At 40.1% G+C, this 21,425-nt stretch overlaps 1 protein-coding gene and 1 long non-coding RNA gene across 5 annotated transcripts in view; one reads left to right on the forward strand and one right to left on the reverse strand.

Moving 5' to 3' along the window:
- Positions 1-21,425, reverse strand: part of ZFHX4 (zinc finger homeobox 4) — a 178,256-nt gene that overhangs the window by 39,545 nt on the left and 117,286 nt on the right. The window lies entirely within an intron of this gene.
- On the forward strand, positions 3,105-21,409 carry LOC109285974 (uncharacterized). Its single transcript, XR_002093891.2, has 3 exons — positions 3,105-3,275; positions 17,632-17,705; positions 20,097-21,409. It is a non-coding gene; the product is annotated as an uncharacterized LOC109285974 (long non-coding RNA).

Here is a 21,425-nt window from a genome sequence, read left to right on the forward strand (position 1 = left end):
GCTTCTCTTCCATCTCTGGGTCCTCTCTGATTGACTCCTTTACACTCCGGTGGTCTAGCAGACCTAATGACTCTCCTTCAGGCTTTTTATTTCTGATGTAGTTAAACAATTCCTATTTGTCTTTACTATGTATCTTCGTTTATTTGTTCCTCTTAGCCAAGCTGTATGTTCAGTTCTATTAACATCACTTGACTGGATTTCCATTTTTAAAGGATACTTTTTCTGACCTGAAAAATCCTTGTTCTATGCCTTGTCATGTGACTAAATTAGCTTCCTTCAGTTTTAAAGTTTCCATTTCTTAAAGTTTAGTGTCAGGCAGAACCAGGTGAACTATTTGCAGTGAATCATATTAATTTAATTTAGCCCTTTTCTGTGCTTGAACAATTTGAAGACATAATTTTCACAGAAATATTTGTTGTTCCAAATTATTTAACAAATGTTTTGTGGAACTATAGCAATCTACGGATTCTTTGCAAACTGTTCACTCCAAATACCACTTAAATTATTCAATGTTCACAATGGAAAATCTAAGCTGCTTTGAAGATATGGAGATCGCATCATTGCCTTTGTGGGGGTTATTTTTGCTGAGGACAGTGTAGATACTTCTAATCATCTACCCAAACAAAAATAAAATTGAGTGTGTGTAAGAGTGTTTTTGTCAAAGACTCCTCCTATGGGCTTTCAAATCCTCACTTAAGATGACACCTGCAATAGCTGCTCACAGATCAGATATAACACATTATAGTGTGGATTGGATGCATCTATATCACTAGAAACAGACTAAATCCATACAGTGCTTTAACTGGCCAGGAAATATACATATGCACTCACGTGTGCGCGCGTGCGCACACACACGCGCGCGCGCACACACACACAGAAACTGAGTCTCAGCTCTGTTAGAGAAGTATACATGCTTTGACTTCAGAGGAACTGGGGAAAAACCTTTCCTAAAAAAATGCTGAGAATTATACAAAGAATGTAATGAAAAGCACCCACCCCTCCCACATCCATATTAATTGGATCAGTGTCCAAATGTTTATGCAGTTACTCAAACTGACATTTTTGAAATTTCTCTGGCACTTCTAAAAGTGTGTTCTATCATCACATTTTTTCTGAGGCTTGAGACTGTATACATCCTCATCATCCAGAACTTCCCTTACAAAAGACTCTAAGGAATCCTTCCCATTATAGTGCTATGTGTTAACACCTACTGCCCAATCTATTTTTGCTACATGGCTTGTAGCCAAAAATTACAGCGGTCCATTGATTAATCTAAGGTTTAAGCTTCATATCTGCAGCTCAATTTGTTAGAGCTACTCACGTGACATACTCTGAAAGTAAGCAATATCAATTGGTGCTCAGATACTGCACTGATGAGTGCTTCATAAATACTGAAATAGTGTAGATTGCACAAGTAGATTCTCATTTCACTCTGTCTCAAAAACACTAGTTATGTCTAGGTCTTCCTCTAATGTAAAACAGTTCAGATCACCCAGTTTTGCTTTTAAGCTTCTTGAAGCTATGCAGCTGAAAGGTGTTAATATCTTTTATTTGTAAAAGTGTGGCTTACTTTTTTTCTTTTTGTTAAAGAGTGAAAAATACCACATGCTTCTTTTTATTCCTCTTTTTCCTTGTTTTAGTTCCTACTACTGGATAGATCCTTCCACTTTTACCTCTGCTGGATCTAGAAAGCCCAATTGTCTAATTTTATAGAATCATAAAAATTAGAGTTGGAAGGGACCTCAAGGTATCATCTAGACCAACCCCCTCAAAGCAAAACGATCCTCACCTAGGTCATCCCAGCCAAAGCTTTATCTAGCCGGGTCTTCAAAACCTCTAAAAATGGAAATTCTATAACCTCTCCGGGTAACCTATTCCAGGGCCCAAAACTGGACACAGTACTCCAACACAGAACTGAGAGAAGTGTTTCTTCCCCTCTATCTCCTGGCAATACTTCTACAAATGCAGCCCAGTATATTGTTAGCCTTCTTCAAAACAAGTAAACATTGCTGACTCATATTCAGCTCACTGTCCACTGTAACCCCTAGGTCTTTTTCTGCAGAGCTGCTGCTTAGCCCATCAATCCCCAGCCTGTACTACTATATGGGATTGTTCCATACTAAGTGCAGGACTTTGCATTTGTCCTTACTGCACTTCAACCAATTTCTTTTGGTATGAGCTGCCAACTTGTTGAAGTCTCTCTGAGTCCTACCCTACCCTTTAGAGTTACTACGTGGCATCATCCACAAACTTGTTGTGCGTGCACTCCATCCTATCTTCCAGATCACTGATGAAGATATTGAACAAAACCAGCCCCAGGACTGACCCCTGGGGTACTCCACTTGATACTGGCTGCCAACTAGATATCAAGCCATTGACTACTACCGATGAGTCCAATGATCCAGCCAGTTTTCTATCCACCTTACAGTCCATTCATCCAACCTGTACTTCCTTATGTTGCCTATGAGAATGTTGTGGGAGACCTTATCAAAAGCCTTGGTAAAGTCCAGTTACATCACATTCTTTGCTCTTCCTGCATCCACAGAGCCAGTCATTTCATCATAGAAAGCAATCAGGTTGGTCAGGCATAACTTGCCCTTGGTGAATCCATGCTGACCATTCCTAATCACCTTCTTTCCCTTCTAAGCACTTAGAAATGGACTGCTTGAAGACCTGCTCCTTGATTTTTCCAGGGACTCAGGTGTGGCTGACTGGTTTGTGGTTCTCAATATCTTCCTCCTTCCCTTTCTTAAAGATGGGCACTATATTTGCCCTTTTCCAATCATCCAGGACCTCTCCCAGTCACCACAAGTTTTCAAAGATAATAGCTAGCAGCTCTGCAATCACATCAGCCAACTCAGCACTCTAAGGTGCATCACATCCAGTCCTTGGGACTTGTAGACATCCAGCTTTTCTAAATAGTCCCTATCCTGTTCTTTTGTCATTGTTGGCTGCTCACCTACTCCCTAAATTGTGTGGCCAGGTGCAGTAGTCTGGGATCTGACCTTGCCTGTGAAGACTGAAGTGAAAAAAATCTGTGACCCTGTAAGGACTTCCAATTCTTCTTCCTTGTTTCCTAGGCTCTGTGCATTCATGTACAGATATCTGAAGTAACTAACTGATTTTCTTATTTTCTCAGGAAGAATAAGAAGGTTTCCCCTGTTGTCCCCTCCTGCTTGTGCTTCTTCCAGGTCTTCTGGTTTGGAGCAGTCACACCCATAGACAGCCTTCTCTGACTGTCCTCCACCTGCACAGTTGTGAGATGCCACTAGAGGGTAAGTGAGCCAGGACAAGCTTCTATCTGCTTCACCGGTGGGGTTGAGAGAGATCCTGAGATATTGGAGAACTTCAGTTTGTGCAGCACATCTGTGGGAAGTGGCCACAACTTAATAGACCAGGAGCTGGGTAGCGCAGATCAGTGGTAATCCTTCCCTGGAGTGGTGCAACTTTAAGGTGCATAAAAAAAGCTTAAAAACACTTTAAGGCGTTAATGTGCAAACAACCCAGGGGTTAGGAGCTCCAGGAGCTGCTCAGAATTAGTGTAACAAGGCCCGGAGGAACAGCATTCAACTGCTTTAACCACGATCCCTGTTTTTATTTCCTGAAGTCCCCTTCCTCATAATAATGTACTTCCCAATACCTCTAAAAAAATATGGTAGGTGTACAAGAGACAACAGAACACTGCACAGCAGTAGCACAACTATTGGGGATGGGGGTGAACAGGGCAACAGCCCCAGCCACTGACTCTGAGTGCAGCCCTACACCTAATAGCATATCTGGAGGAAGGAGTGAAAAATGGCAAACAGAGCATAAGTAGCAGCTCCCAGGAAGTACCCGAGCCAATGCTGCTATAGCAGTGGCACTGACAGCAGTATCAGAGAGCCTAGGCAGGCAAGACTTCCCTTCCCCTCACCCTGCCAGTCTACACTGGTTGGCCAGCCTCCCCTGCCCAGGTACTGAATGAGCTTGCAACACCTCTGCTACACACAGCACTGATTCATTGCTAAACAGCTCCATTCTTTGCACTGAAATAGACAGTGAAAAAATCTTGCATGTGCATAAATACCCAAGGGCTGAATTAAAGTTGTACAGCCAAGGATTAAGGTATTCAGGTTGGTATTAGTAAAGTGTAATAGTTTTAATTTGAAGTTTTAGACAGTGGGCTACCCTAACTGATTCATAAACATTATAATTATTACAAAAAAAATCTACACTTCACTAGAAAGAAAGAAAAAAACAAAAGAGAAGATTTGAGACATGACTGCATGTGGCTAGCCATTCCACTTCTGTTACAGCTTTTTTCCCCCAAATGAAACAAAACATTTTGACCAGTGTACCATAAAGTACTTTGTGGCAGCTTCTAGCCTGAAATCATGACATGATTTAAATAGACTTTATGAAGTACTGCCACAAACACCTTTAGCCTTTTATGTGCAAAACGTTGGTTTAAGGAAACCCTTTTCAAAAGGGTTCAGTGTTGCCCTAGCTCCTATTGACTTTGATACAAGAGGAGTTAGGTCAATGCTAAGCGCTTTTGAGAATCACACCCATAAGACATATTTGCACAGAAGTTAACAGAAAGCCAGAAATTGGACATGGCAGTTTTAACCAACATAAAAATAGATCAAATGCATAATGCCATACAAATCTATACTGGTCCAATCCTCCACACACTTAGCAACTTACCTTTTATAGACCTGACTTCAGTTTAGGTATACGACAATAAAGATGCATTCTACCCTTTGCAGGTTTGGGTATTGTAATCAATAGCAAAACCAGGGGTGGCCAATTTAGAAAGAGCAAAAAATGGTGACAACCACTGGTCTGGCCATCACTGGTGTTCCAACTGCTACCACTGCCCAGATCACAGAAATTGCTTGTTATACCTCAGATTATAACAGCCACAAGTCCTTGTTATTATGTGTGATATTACAGCTGTGATGGTCTGGGAAATATACAAAAGGCAAGAGTTCTTGTGGGGTGGTCTTTTATTGGACCAACTGCTTGGTTGGAATAGATTTAGACAAGCTTCCAGATAGCACAATATCAAGGAAGGGTATCTATCCCAACCATGCTGCTGGTCCAATAAAAGATATCACTTACAAAAACTCTTGCCTCTTGCATATTAATATGGACATTTATCATAGGAGCCAGAGGAGTATGGGCACTTCCATTTTTAAGAAGTAAGACTTTTTGTTTACTGCATATTCTAACAAATCCTCTTTTTAACCTCATATAAACTTTTCAGTTATAAAATGTTTCTGTTCCTTTATAGAAGGGGAAAATAACGCACCTCAAACCTATTTTTAAGCACAGAGAAGGGAAATACAGCCTTATTCATATAAAATGTCTAAAAATATGCATTTTTTCTTGCAAAAATTAAGGACAATTAACCAGATCATATTTAGAACACAATCCCAAGTGTATGTTTAATATTAACTTGTAGAAAGATAACCATATTTTTATATCCTTGTAATACTGATAGCCTCACAATACATTATGGAAAAAGCATTACCTATAAAAGTAATTGCACCAGAATTAATGCATTAAAATAGTACTGCTTGCTAACAGCACCTATTGCCTGAATGTTGTACCTTAAAATAGAATGTTTAAAAAAAAAATTACTTCATATACAGGTTTTCCTCACTTTATGCTGTACATGCATTCCTAGAAAAGGGCACATAACTCGAATTCACATAAAGGAAACCCACTTTACAATGAAACAAATAGGGATACTTTCCAAGCCCTCGACTGTACTGACCTCCCGACCCATTTCTACCACTTTTACAAGACAATTTTGCTACTCACCAACAGCAGACAGTACACATAAGCATACAGCACTATCATAATGGGGATAGCAACTACAAAAACATGTCGCAGACAACGAGCGAGGAGCACAGATCTACACAGGAAACTATGTTTTGGTGCATGTCACTCCCACAATGCATCGCAAAAAGCAGCTGACTGCAGGCTTCCACCACACCTATCACATAAGAGTGAATTTACCTTCCATATAACAAACTTTTGGTATAAAAAGGGTCATCACATAAGAGGAAATTTGCACAAACAGAACCCGAGTAAAACAAGGGAAACCTGTACCATAATGTTTGAATTTACAATGCAAGGATCAGATAGCAGAAGGGTCCATTCAATATAACAAACAATATCAGTAGGACCAGGAGGAGAAAAAATCTAGGAGGAATCTCTCTCATGACATGGAGTTGAAGGGAAGGAGGAAAAGGAGAAAGCAATTCCTCACGCCTCTCATCTATACCACACAGGACAGGGAACAGCAATTGGCTAAGTGTTCTAAAAAAGTAGACCTTTGATTTCCCAGCTACTCCTTTCCTTCAAAGAAATGTAAGGTAATAACTAAGATAAAAAGAAAAGAAAAACAGCTTCCAAAAATATTTAATAGTAACAAATACTGCATTTACTCAAATACAAGATGAGGTTTGTTTCCCCAATCAGCATAGGGAAAGCACCCCTCCTCTTACATTCATATACAAGAAAACCTTATTAAATACATTGTCTATCACTGAACTACCGCCAGAAGTAGCATGTGCTCAGTAATGGAAGCCAACTATGAAGCTGATTAAATGCAGGCAACACTGAGTAGGACTATAAAACACATGGCCCATATCGGGCAAACATACTGACAGGAAGCTACCACAGAGATAGGTTAATGCACCCATCTGAATAAGATGTATGATAGTGCCCATTGTGCACAGTCCTCAAGTCACACCAAGCTACTACATTGAATACATTTCAATTTCCTCTTCACTCCCACAGCTGAGCTTTCTTTCCCATTTCCAAAGAGTTCTGCTTTTCCAACAGCCTGAAATATCTGCAAACATCACCAAACAGAGCCCCCAACATTTCACCAAAAATCCCACTGTTGTCCCCTCTCTCGGTCTATAATTAGAGTAGCCCCACCCTTCATGAGGTGAAACCAGACTAGGTTGCCCTGTGCCTCATCTGCATATACATTTTTGAAAGATTCCAGGACTTGTGACAACAACACCTGGTCCCAGTCATGAGTGGTGGTGGTGGTGGGGGCTAATTAGCACCTTTATGACTGCTTTATGCAGGGGTATCTGGAGTAGACAGAGACACACATACTGAGCAATGCTGATCTGTGGGCTCACCATTACTTGAAACACTGTTGACTGCTGGGGCCCAGCCTAATGAGCTATTTGGTATATCATGGCCCTTTTGGCTTTGGACAAACATCATGCATAGTTTGTATTATGCTAATATTAAAAAGCTTAAGTCTGTCTGTCTGCCAGCCTGTAACACTTTATCCGTGCTCTGATTGGCTGACAAACAGACAATCAGAGTGTGAGCAAGCGTTGGAACAGGAGCTGGCAGCTGGTGAAGCACTACCATGATGATGAGGACACAAGGGACAGAGGGCGGGGGTGAGGCCAGCGCAGGTGGCCACGCCCTCTTCCCTGCAGGTTGCAACAATAGAGAAGAGCTGGCCTTGCCCCCCCCTTACTCCTTGCAGGTGACAGCAGCAGTGGTGCAGGGGGGAGCAGGGTCCAGACACCGTGCGGAGGCGCAAGGCCACGGCTCTGGCCTTGGCCTGCCCCTCCCCACTTCTGTCATCAGCGCTTGCAGGGCCTGACGTAAGAAGATGCAGCGGCAGTGGGGGGAGCAGCGGGCCCGATGCAGCTTGGGGGAATTGTGGGCGTGCCACGGTGGCACAAGGAGGGGAGCAGCGGGCCTGGACCCTATGCGGGTGGGGGGGGGGGGTGGGAGGGAAGTAGGACTGAGCCTGAGCCGTGGGAAAAGCTGGCCCACTGTGACAGGGGGAGCAGCGGGCCTGGGCTGGCCTGGCAGTGGCAGGGGAATGGGAGGAGCAGACTCGGAACCGATGGGGCGGATGGTAGGGGAGGAGTGGGCCCAGGCCTGGTGGGGGGAATAGGCTTGCTCCTCCCCTCCCGCTGTACCCACCCACTGCCAAGGCAGCCCGAATTCCCCCCCCACCCCTCCCCACCCCCCGCTGAGGCTCAGGCTTCCTTCCCCCTCAGGCCTGGGCCCACTCCTCACCCACCCGTCCATCAGCTCTGAGCCTGCTCCTCCCATTCCCCTACTGCTGATGCGGGGTCAGCCCAAGCCTGCTGCTTCGCCCACCATGGTGGGCCAGCTTCTCCCCATCCTTGGGCCCAGTCCTCCCTTACATGAGGCCTGGGCCCACTCCTCCCCTCCCTGCACTGCTTTGGCGAGGAGGGGGGGAGTGGACCCAGACCCCAAGCAGCAGGAGGTAAAGGGGGAACAGGCCTGGATGTTGGGGAGGGGGCATAGGGCTCCATCCCCACACGCTCTACCCTGTCATTCCTGACAGGCAGTTGGCTAGTATATAAATAAGTACAAAAGTCCTGTTTAAAATTGTGTTTATGGAGTACCTGTGCTAAAACTTTCAGCAGCATTAATTCTGGAAAAACTAAGCCTATGGGCATCTTTTGCAATTTGCTGATGTGACGGGATAGCTAGTAATGATTTGGCCCAAGGGGTTTTGAAAGGGTAACCATTAAAGCAGAATCTGGGGGTGGAGCAGGTTGCACGAGGGAAAATTTGGGGGGCAGAGGGCAAGGGAGCTGCCTGATCCCCCAGATTTATTTTCCTTGCTGTACCAGTGGGAGGGGGACAAATTCAAAGCAAACCTCCAATAATTGGATTCTATACTTGGAAAATTATAACAAATTTATGAATGTGTACTATCTAGTATCAAATTATGAGGGGGTCATCTTATATTTGAGTCAGTGCAGTTATATATATAAGATGACCCCCTCATAATTTGATATTAGATAGTACACATTCATAAATTTCACCCAGGGAGCTGGGAGCTTCGTTCCTCAGCTTCAGGTGCCACCTAATGGTCAGGGAGGTGGGCAGCTGGGGAGCCAAAAGCTCTTAGTTCTCCTGCTGCCTCTGACCCACAGTATGGGCCTCAGCACATAAGGAGCTTTAAATAGTGTTGCTGAAGCTTCTCCACAGGGTACTTTAAACCCCATACCCAGTGACTCTGGCCAGGCTGCCCAGTGCAGGGGATCCTAAGCTCCTAGCAGGGTTTAAGGTCTCTAGCAGGGAAGCTCTTTGGCTGCTTCCTCCTCAGGAGCCTCTGTTCTCCCACACCTGGCAGCCCGCCCACAGCTGTGGGACATAGGGTTTTAACAATCAGCTGATTATCAGCCCAACCAGGACAGCCCCAGTCTTGAACTGGATCTGGGACTGGCCCAGCTGGAGCCAAAATATGAGCTGATTGTCAGTTCCAGCCCTTGGACAGCACTGGGGACTTAAGCCAGCCCCAGAACAGTCCAGGATGGGCTGACAATCAGCTGATTACTGGCTCTGGCCTCCACAACTAGCTGATAGCCAGCCAAGCCCCAGATGGCACCACAGCTGGTTCAAGTCCCCAGTCTGGGGGCTTTGAGGGGGGGCAGCTGACAAATCAGCTGAATGTTGGCTGGGCTGAACCTGAGGGCGCTCCTCTTTCAATGTGCTGATACAGGGTGTTGCCCATATTATGATCCTGGACTTCTCCTGCATTGGCAAGTACTCATGGTGTGATTAGGATCTGATCCTTAATTTCACAAATATGCATTCTGCCTTGCACATGTGGCATGGCAGGAGGCACAATAGTTAGGATCGGGGATCAGATCCCACTGCACCATTAAATGAACATGTCCCAGGGACCAAATATAACAAAACCACTTCAACTTTAGGCCTGTTTTATTCAGGGTCCGAGTTGAGGGAATTTAGCTCACTCATTTTTTAGTTTAAGTTTCTGATTTGGGGTCATGCACACACAATAAATATAACGTAAGAACTGCTGCCTGGTCCTTAGCAGCAACCACCCCCACCCATTTTGAAGCTGCTTGTACCTATCCTCAGGAAAACTTGCAGTTACAAAAACATTAAACTGCTGGTACATGGCTGCAGATCAAATTCAAGCAAAGCCAATTTCATGTAGCTCAGAAGTTAGTTCGGCTTCCTTCCTGATGGTCAACCAGGACAAAGAATGCAAAATAACCTTTTTGGAGCCAGCCTTTACTCAGTAGACACTGAAGTCAATGAGGCTGCTCATGGGAGTAAAATTACCTACACATATCAGTCCTTGAAGGATGGAAGCCTTAACCTGACATCATAGAAACATGTGCAGCTCTCATACTTGTATCACAAATCTCTCTTTAGTGTTTTCTTCCAACTTCAGTTACTGAGTCTCATAAAAATCTGAGCTTTCATTTAAGAAACAAATAAGGTTTCTAGCCCTGATAGTTCTGAAGAAAGAAATGGAAAAATATGATCTCTAATGGCACCTATACTTGAGCAGCAAGTTGGTTAATCAAGTCTGCTGGGAGCATGGTAATTATTGTGCTCCAGCAGACTCCAGCATTTTGTGTATCAGCATCCCCACAGTGAAAAATGGCAGTGGGGATGCTTTAACTAAAGCTTGTTCAATGCCACCATTTTTTAGTGCGAGGACACTGATGCACAAGACACTCTAGGTGCTTTAATTAGAGTGGCTCTTGGAGCCATTGAAACTAAAGCACCCCTGTCCCCCCTACTCCTGGAGCACACGTATAAACACCCTAAACGCCCCTAAACCAGAAGATATAAAACAAACTCCAAATTTACCATTTAAAAAAAAAAATCATGGGTTCTAGATCATTTTCATGATTTCAGGGGACTTGAATGCCACACCATGTGCTCAAACTAAAATAATAAGGTTGGCTTAACAGTGTCTTCAGAGAACTGCAAATGCTGGAAAAATGTTTTTATTGGTGGCCTCCACCTACATGTTCTTCCTCTAGTTATGAACATCTAAGGAAAGTAGTGGAGAAATTAAAAAGTGAAATCTGACATTTAAGTTAATACAAACTAGAAAAATTGAGGCAAGGAAATCCTTTGGATCCTTTAGATCCTATTGGAGCACTGTTTTCTCCTTAAATGAGTTATAGCTCAACAGTGCAGAAGACATCGTTTGATAATTATATTGAGATTATTATGATGCTGAAAGCACCACTTAGCTTGGTTTCATAAAACCTTCCCCAACCCTGTTTAAGCAAAATTTCAGTTCAAATAATTTTACAGCACTTAATATGTATTGTCCTGGCCTCCTAAACCATAACATAGCAACGCAGAGTATTATATCTGTACAGAATAATTTGGATCCCCACTATTTCATTTAACTTTTGCTGAACCTTTTTATTGTTTCCTCATCTAACCTAATTTGCCTAAATCCCAAAATTGATATTCCACCTACTGTTTGTTTAATCTGATACGAAATGGATAACAACAACAGAAAATGTACAGTAAAGTGAATAAAGGCTTGGACTGGTGGCATATATTATTCTCTTCACTGTGAATATTTTATTTTTTCAGTTCTAGAGCTTTAGAACTTTTCTTTGTTAGGGGAGAATTTAATAAGACAAATAATCAGTCATGAAGAATGAAGCAGAAGTTTGCTAGTGACTGCTGGGTCCAAATGATGCATTGTACACGGAGGAAGACAATGGTGTCCTCCAGTACAGAGTTATAGCAAACTAACATGAAACAGATCATAGACGTTCCAAACTCTTATAATGAACTTTGAGACTAAGGACCAGATCTTAGTTTTTAACAAGTTTGTTTTTTACTGCTCCAGTCACACACAGCAGCCTAAAAGCCAGTTCAAAGGCTAGACAGGAAGGCTTCTGGATTAAGGAGATACTCAGTGGTATAGACCAGGTACAGGCATTACACATAAACTGGTATAAGTTATTGGAAACCAGTCTAAACCCATAACTGAACAAAAGGTTGGGGCAAATAGACTAGTTTAAAAATGGTAGATCCTCATCTAAGATAAACTTGGACTGATGTGGTATCAGACTTCTGTCACATCTGACTCTGCAGCAGGAAAGCTAAGTCTGGCTCTGCAGTGTGCAGATTCCTCCTCAACCTCTCCCTGCCACATGGGAAAGGGAAGAGGGCAGGGAAGGAAGAATCTGCCCATTGCAGAGCTAGGCTTCCTGCATATCTCCTCTCTGCAGTGCAGGACAGGAGCAGCTCTGGTGCTCCCCCTGTAACCAGTACAGCAGGGAAAGCAACAACCTTTCATCACAATGCAACATGATTTAATATAAGACATCCAAGGGGACTGATCCATCCTTATTTGGTGTGCATACAGACATTTTATAAAGGTAGAAAAATAGTGAGCTACTAATAGTCCTCCCCCCCCCCCCCCCCACCTCCCCGGACAGATAACAGGCGTTGGGAACATGTGCTCAGCAGCCAATCAGAGGTGGCCCACCACTCAGCTACTTTGGGCTGCCTTTAATAGACTCCAGCATGCTGGGAGATGTGGAAGAACATCCCCAACCTGCTGGCCTCAGCCAGTGCATGCCCCGCCCCCCCCGCCCCCCAAAGTGCAAACTTATGTTCTGTTTGCTCTTGAAATAACCTAATCTGCTCAGAGAAACCCACAAAAGTTAATTCAAATCCATCTAGGGCTTTTTGAATGTCTGTACCTAGCCTTAAAGTCAACATGGGTGGTTCATTCTACCCTACCCTCAGTAGGGGTAAATGGCTAGAGAACTGGATGTGCTATTGCCAGGGGTTGGAGACAAGTAATTTAGAACAGTCTCAAGTCTGCCCTAAATTATGCCAGGATCTGAATCAGCTTTTGTGTACTGCTAGAGCATAGAATGTTGTGTGGTTTAGCAGCCCCTTATTCTGCCCAGAGTAGAACTATTGTGTTTCTGAACATCTGGACGTTAGAATATGCTGTAAACAATATGTTGTATATTAGTTAATAACGGAAGAATATTTTACTAAAAAGACTCACAAAAAAAGAAGAAAATGGTAACTCAGTATCTGCTGTCTTGTGTACAGTGTGTTTGTGTGGTGGTGGGGGCAGTGGAGATAAAAGGAGTAACCCCTTCCTTTTTATCAGTTGGTTGTGCTGCATATACTACAGCTGCATGTACTACTAATTTCACCTATTGGTTCTAAGGGAGACATTCTCAAGTCAAACCCATTTCCTTGGCAGCCACAGAACTACCAGGAGTTTGGCTTCCATCACCAAATCTGTGCCAAAGTTCACTAATCTTATTGTTCCACCTATACTTGTAGTCTTCAGTTTTAACATTCAAATTGTCAGAAGTAGATGTTTATGGCTTCCCAAACCTTGAGCAAACCCAACAAGATTCCTCCCTAAAAATTAAAAGAAGTAGACTGTAAGTGTTTGGCCGTAGAAGGGTTCTTATCTCTCAGTGAATGTCAAGGCCACCTTCGAATCTGCATGTATAAGTGACCTGCTTTATGGCCTCTATAGTGCCCTGCTCACACATGCAGTAAGCAGAATTGAGGGATATTGGTAACAGCATGGGGGAAAGAATAAAGACATCCCCCTTCCCAAATTTGAGCTTGCAAGTATTTGATGGCCTTTGCTATAGTTGTTAATATTCTGTATTAATAAAGCAGAGGCCATCTTTATTACTGTGAATTCCTGTGAATAACGCCTTCCTTCTGGTCTGCTGATAGCAAGTGGAGAGTTTTTTGTTTTGTTTTGTTTTTTAAGTGGATTTGCAAGCATCTCTGAAAAGGAACTCTATCAAAATTATTCTCAAGACATTTAGATTCAACTGCAAATATACTGAAAGAAGGTCATATTTTTCACTTGACAGTCTTGACTCTATCCTTTAAATGCTGTGCTGCTGTTTGGGAAGAGCCATATGAACTCACTTCTACATAAATAACCAATTGGATCCCATTTATGAAGGCCTGTATTGAAAATCAAGCCTTCAAGTTCTACCCTGCCTAATGCATTATTTCATTCTTCCTCACAAACTATTTCTTCCTTCCTCCCTCCCTCCCTGTGTCCAGGTATTCAGCAAGATTCACAGATTCATTAGAATCTGACATGGCTTCTACTATGGCCTCAAACTTGCAATCCCTTGAGTAGTCAACTATGCATCTTAGCACCTGCACCACACCAGCCCCCTCACAGACCATCATTCATATTTTAAGAAAACAGTAATCTTTTTTAGCTTTACCATGACTTTCTATCTTGATACTTCTGTGCCATTTCAAGAAAACTGCCTTTTGAAAGATTCCACACAAGTCTAAGAAACTCTTAGCTACCACTGCAAACCATATTCTCTCACCAGAAGGTACTTAACCTCTGCATTATTTTTTCAGCAAATCAGCTTGTTATGACTAATGAATCAGGGGGAGGATTTTTCCCCATTACATTTTCTTCAGTTCAGTCAGTTCTTGCAAAGCACAAAGGTAAACAAAATCTATTCCGTTAAATAATACCCTACGTTCTAAATACTATTTGTTCACATTACAGTCAATAATATTGTTATTGAGATATTATATGCTGCCAACATTCCTGTTTGGAGAATTATGTTGGAAGCACCTTCTGCTTCTGAATTGTCCTGATAGCATTTGAGGTCCATTCTTTTGTTAAAAAAATCCCAACAATATGGGTTTGTCAGCAAATATATCTACAAGTCTTAAGAGGTTCTGTGCAATCAGACTGTATGGAGTGCAACTGAATAATGAAAAACAGCACAACATGTATTTTCCCCCAATGGTGAATAATATGTCAGAGAGAAAAACACATTAGCTCAGCCACTATATATATCTATAATGCATTTATTTCACTGGAATTTTTATGAAAACTAAACATACAGACCTGGTTATTGTTACTTAACCAGCTCAATGAAATAAAGGGAGAGAGACCAATGACAGAAAATTTTATGTTTTTGAAGCGAGTAGGATGGAATTATTTGATTCACAGTTACACCTAATATGGCTGAGTAACATAAACACTAATATCCTGTTTCTTACTCCAGACAGCAAATCCTGTATTGCTTCAATTTAGTTCAATGTGAAAGAATGCTGCTTTACAGTGGAAAAAAATGTTTATTAAATATTCTTATAAGATCACTGAAAATAGTAAGCGCTAGTTCTTTGCCACACAATCTTGAAGAACTCAGTGTTCTGCTAATATTTCTAGAACAAAATAAAACTAATTGCAAGTTTTCAAGTTTTATAAGCAAGTTTCACCTAAGGTATCCCACATTGAAATTCCAGGCCTGTGTGTCATGCACTGAAACATCTGCAACAGAATATAACATTCTTGATAAATGAGATAAGTAAAAACATGTTTGTCATTAATATTTTAAAAGTATATCTCTTCACTCACACACTTAAAATAATTTGACTGTTTTCTCAATGAAGAAATCAAATATACAGCTGAGAATGTTATGCTACATTCAGATAGATACAACTTGACCACTCTATTCCTCTTAAAGGACAATAAAGTAGTTCAGATATATAGAACTATAGAATATCAGAGTCTACCAATATCTTGTTAAAAACACCTACACCACATATCTGTATTTCCTTATAGATGTCATGAATGAAGGCAAAATGGTATTTTTTATTTTATGAGCTGCAGACCACTATTTTTTCAATTGTATACATTTGAGGTAAATTTGTGTACCAGTGCATGAGGGAAGCTAAATACCTAGAATATGCATTGCAAAATTTTTGATGAAAAATGAATGTGAATAGTATTATTACTCTCACCATGTTTTCTTTGTGTTTCTCCAAAATCCCATGAACAATTAAAGTGAAAAATCCATTCACGTTAACAGAACTGCTTCTTTTCTGTTATTTTAGAATATTTTTAGGTATGATGTGTTCTTAACTTTCGTTTTTTTGATTGGTTCCAGTAATCCACAAGTCCTCAAAATAACTCTCCATCTTTTTTTAAGCAGTTTAATCAGAATGAGAATCTGAACTACAAGTTTATCCAAACCAGTCTCAGTTTAGTGCTTTCGTTTCTGCTGTGCCAAACCACTTCTGGTGTTTCAGGCAAGGCAATGACAGCATACCTTCTTGTTATTATTTATGCATGGAAGGCCAAACCAAATGCTTGGGCGGATCCCTGAAGACATGAAGTAGGTAGTTTTTTCCATCCACAGGACCCCATTTACATTTAAACGAACTTGCTCCTTGTGAAAGATTGGCTCCAACAAAGAATACCACATGACCACAGATATTGAAATTAAATCACAATCACGAGTACAGAAGCCACCGACATATTGCTAAAAACAACCTCCAACATGTATCTGTATTGACTTACATACATCAGGAACAGAGAGAAAATGTTCCATTTTATTGTATGAGATGCATCCCACTAAATTGTCTTAATCCACATACACAATAAGCGGTTCCTTCCCAAACTAAACTAAAATATGTAACAAATAAAACTACCTCTGCAACGACTGGATTCTTCATCAAGACTAGGAAAATTGTCATGTGCAGGTCTAAGCTTTTAAATGGATGATTTCTTCTAGCTGATGCTAGAGTGGCACTGAGTTGACAAATGTGGGAAAGTCCTCAGCTGTGAGATGGGGGCTTAGGTTGTGGGCTCTTGGTCAATTGAAAGGTTGCATTAAATGTAAATTATAGGACTGTTACTTAGATATATACCCTTCTCAACCAGGTGAAAGGCAAACAGCGCCCTGCACTAATTCACAGATGAACTGGTGATAGGCTTGCTAGCAAAAGCAGGCAGGCAGCAGGCAATTATAATCCTCATCTTTGAAGGAAGGAAGGAAAGGTATTTTTATATAAAGCCATATTAAATTTCCTTTTTTAAGTGCCTCCATGTATTTCTCTTTTCAATTTATATGAAAAGGCATTAGGCAAAAGTCTACAACAGAACTGGCAGTAAATATCACAGCAACAATTGCTCTTTTATTAAATATTTATTGAAATAAATTCCTGCGTATTCTCATTTTTCTTCTTCTGCTTCCAATATTTATTTACAGCTGATTATTAACATCTGCCAGTATAACAGTTTCATCTGTACAGAAGCCGAAGGGTAAAAAAGTCACACCCCCCTTTTAGCATGACCTGTAGTTAGACAGAAAACAGTTTTCCCAGTCACCGCTTGGCTTCCTGTCTGTGACCTCTGAAAAGCATTGGAGGCCAGGGTTAATGGCCTTTCCAATCTCTGTGATAAGAATTCATTTTGTTCTATTACCAGCAGTTATCTCAGGAGCCTGCTGCATCACTTCAGCAGGGTTCAATCAATGAGAGGACCTAATGAAGTAACCAGCTGTAGCTCTATTTCCCTGGTCAACTCTATCAGACAAATAAGATCTATCAGTCACATCTTAAGGCCGATCCTAGAAACAGCATCTTCACATGCCGAACCCGTATGCATATGAACTAATGATACCTGGCCATTTCTTTTTAATCTTTCCTTTTGATATGGCTTTTCTAACACAGAAAATGGAATGAAATGGGCTTTGAGATGTTGCATTAAACAGACAATAATGCAGGATTAAAGAGGCGAAGATTTGCAGAACAGCAGATAGAGTTTGTATTAATAGCAAAAATAGTGCAAATTATAGTACATCACTGATTCTTTGCTATGCAACCCTAGAACTTTTATTTGGCTCTTTATGCTGGTATTTTAGAACTCTCAAGAAAGAAAAAAATAATTATGTTTATTATTTTCAGCCTTAAGTATCATATATAGTTTTAATTATAGGATTTGGTTTTTTGGCTTATTGTTTAAGAAGAAAATATAATTATGGTGATATTTTTATTTTTCAGGCATATGCCAGTCAACATAATTGTAGACCTCAATTTTGTTTCACTCCATACTTAGGTGACATCATGGAAAATAGGTAAATTGTGACAAAACAATATGTATACATTTATGATTTGATAGAATTAATTGGATCCTCCTATAATTTAAAGGAATTATGTCCTGCTTATAAACACAAACATCTTCTTAGGACTAACTGTTTTCTGAAGATCAAATAATAACAATAACAACAACAACAAGACTTTGAAAATTCTCTAATAAATCAAAATAGGGTTTTGGTTGGGTTTAGTTTATAATCATGGAGTACAGGACCAAAATACAACTTGTATTGCTTGTATCAAAATGACCAGTTCTATTTTCTTGTGATGTGTTATTCTATAACTTCTAGCACATGGCCACAGACAAATCACTCAAACATGCTGTGGGAAGCCATGTTAAAGGAGCCTCACATTTGCTGGCATGTTGAAAGCCACATGCATCTGAGTTTACTTTATTAGGTTAATCAAGATGAATCTTATGAAATGAAATTTGTATCCTTTTAACTCGACTGGTCTCTTTGTCAAAATGAAATGAAAGCAAGCATGACTATTTGCTGCTATGCAAAAAGAGAGATGCTATCCAAGAAATAAAACAAAATGAATAAGAGTGCTTGCCATCCCAAAACAGATAACCAGACACACACACACACACACACACACACACACACACAGAGCGCTATTTCATTAAAAGCTAAATACTATTTTGTGCATAGTAGCACATCTAATGGATTATGACATAGTAGTATTACTGTACATATGATTCAAATAAATGCCTATATCTTTATTCTGCGTGTAAAAAATGAGAAGTCTTCCTTTGCAGTCAGTCTACATTAATAAAACAATAGAAATACTACTTATGCAATTAGATGACAGCTTTTTAAAATTTTAAACCTCTTTGGTGACCAACAAGGTGGAGGATGAGTCTAAAAACTACTATTTGGTGCTTAAGAAAAACATATTTTTGCCATGGATACCTATGTAAAATGATATATCTATGCTACATATGTAAACAGATAAGATTATGCCTAGCAGGCATTTTGGGAACATCTGTCAATTTTTTATGGAATGCACTGATTGTGGGCTATTGATTGCATTTAAACAAAGTTGTTTCAAAAAAAATCAGCTAACAATTCGTGTAGAAAGGACTGATCAATATTTAAATGACTCTCTTTATTGATTTAAAATTAACTTTCAATTAAGAGATCCATAGGACTCTTAACTGCGACACTTATCCATTCAAGAGAAAATAAAGGTACATTTATCGATACACTTAAACAGCAGTGGCTGGTTTCCTATTGATTCAGTCATTTGCGCTGGGATTCGTTAGCGTCATCAGGCTTTAACTCGCTTACTAGGTCTTCCCAGCGTATAATACTGCAAGATGCAGGAATGTATGAAAGGATGCAAGGGAAGTGTAGAAAACTAAACTGAGTTAGAAGATGTATGAGAAGGTAAGTCATGCTTCTGCTTTTAAGTCTCCTACTGAAGAAGGATAACTTTTAAAATCTATCTATTTTTATCCCCAGGAAGAAATCCCTATGAAGCAATTTGTTATGTACAATACCCTTTTTTAGTATCAGAATTATATGAATGAAAGAAATCTTGGTTTATAATATTACTGGAGAACAGCTCTATTGGCTCCTATTGACTGACAGGATCCCCAACCTATATAAATTAATTAACATGTATTCAGTGGTAGCTTAAATGCATTGTTTTTATAATGTTTTGAAAGGGAAGTATTGTATTTGCCATTTATAAGTGTTGTACATACATAGGTTGCATTAAGGGCAATTTTACTTAATAATTTAATTAGAAAATCAAGCTAGCCAGTATTATGTATTTTGAAAGATTTACGAGTGCCTTTTGAAATATGCACTAAATGTATATCCCTATTTTTTTAGTAAAACAAACTCAAATAAACAAAAATAGACTAAAATAGCAGAATGATAATTATAAACATGTGCATATGCATTGGCACACAGGCACACAAATTAAAAACAGGACTGTAATTACATACTTCATTATTTATATGTATTCTGGGCATTTTAGTACACTAAGATAACTGGACATATAATCTATATAGTTAATAATAGACCAAATTCATCCCAGGTGTAACTTCATTGAAATCAATGGATTTGGAACTGCCCTGGGGAGGAATTTAGCCCAATATTTTGAGTGCATCCTGACCCTCACCATCCTAGATTAACATATAAAATACATCACAAAAATGAAATAAAAATAAAAGATGTCCAGCAGGCACAGCGTGTTTACTAAGTGAAGTAGCAATAACCTTGCCTGATATGTATGTGGCAGTGCTTCTCTTTGCAGTGCAGTATCGTTTAGTGTGGGGGAGGGGGTTAACGCTGACAGTGGCTCTGGATTGCCTAGTGTCTCCCAGTCTCACTGGCTGTTTTCTTTCTCTCTCTTTAAAGCATCATGGCCCAGAACTGTCTGTTCAGTGAAATGAAGCTGCCCCAAGTTGACCTGTTCATTACCTATTCATTTGCTGTGATGTAATCTCTGGGAGGAAAATGCAAGCAGTCTAATTATGTTAAACATCAGAAACTCTTCAGATCAACTGGCATTATTATTCTTTAATCCTAGAAGCTATGTAAAATTTGTGTAAAATCTCACTGTAATATGTGTTCACCAACATTTTATGAAAAAAATATTTTTAGCTTTGTTTTAAAAAAAACCCCAAACCCTTTCAACTGGGACACATTTTATATGATTATGAAGTGCTAGGTACATTATTTATTTTTTGCTCTAGCCACTAACGCTGAAATCTTACCTAAAGCTAATTTGCAGAGATATTACATAATAATATCTTCAGAATCATAATGGGGTAGAAAACTGATTGTGGTCCTTGTGTTCTGGGGTAGAAGCCAAGAGCAGAGACACTGGTGTGTTAATGCAGAAAAGCACCCCTCTTCCTAAAATGTCTAAATCACATAATATTAGTGTAACATAATTTGGAATATATTATGACAGTTGCAATTACTGAAAAGTGCATGATGCCATTATTTCCAACTGGAAATTAGATGATTATACTAATTAAGTGATAGCAGGTGGCACAGGATGACTGTTACAATCCTCTCTGATCTGCAGAGATGCACGGTTCAGTGTCTGAAACACCCAGGAGTAGTAACAATTGGCTTAAGCACTATTCAGTCCCAAGGTGCAGAATAGGGATTCACTTTGATTTAACACTTCCTTATCACATCAAAGAGGTGAAAAAGGCATCTTTATGGATTGGCCTGGAAAAAAAATTCCACTGGTTCAGCTTCTACCTGAGCAGCTAAAGTATTTGAGTCTATGAGAACTACATTATGAAACCACTACAGATATTATAATGTAAAGCTAGAACTCAAATGATAAATCTTTTGATCACAATTGTTTAAACAATTCAGCTCTATTGATTTCAATTGGCTGAATTCTGGATTAATATTGCATTAGTAAACAGGCCTAGGTTAGCAAACTGAATATCTTTCTTGTACAGTAAATGCTTTATGCTATAATACAAGTATTATCTATTTTTAAGACTTTATGAAGTCATTAAATAAATTAGCGTTTTAGGGGTTATTGAGGAGTATTCATCCCCTATGTTTAGGGGAGGGCTTGAAGACCATTCACAATTGCATTGCACTGGATAAAGAAGCCTATAGATCTACATGACATCAAAAGACCTTGTTCTTCTTGCTGCCCACAGATCTATGTTAAATTTGAAGTAAAGCCATGAAAACAATCTTCACAATTCTGTT

Source organism: Alligator mississippiensis, chromosome 3 (genome assembly GCF_030867095.1).
Source record: "Alligator mississippiensis isolate rAllMis1 chromosome 3, rAllMis1, whole genome shotgun sequence".
NCBI classification, from domain to species: Eukaryota; Metazoa; Chordata; order Crocodylia; family Alligatoridae; genus Alligator; species Alligator mississippiensis.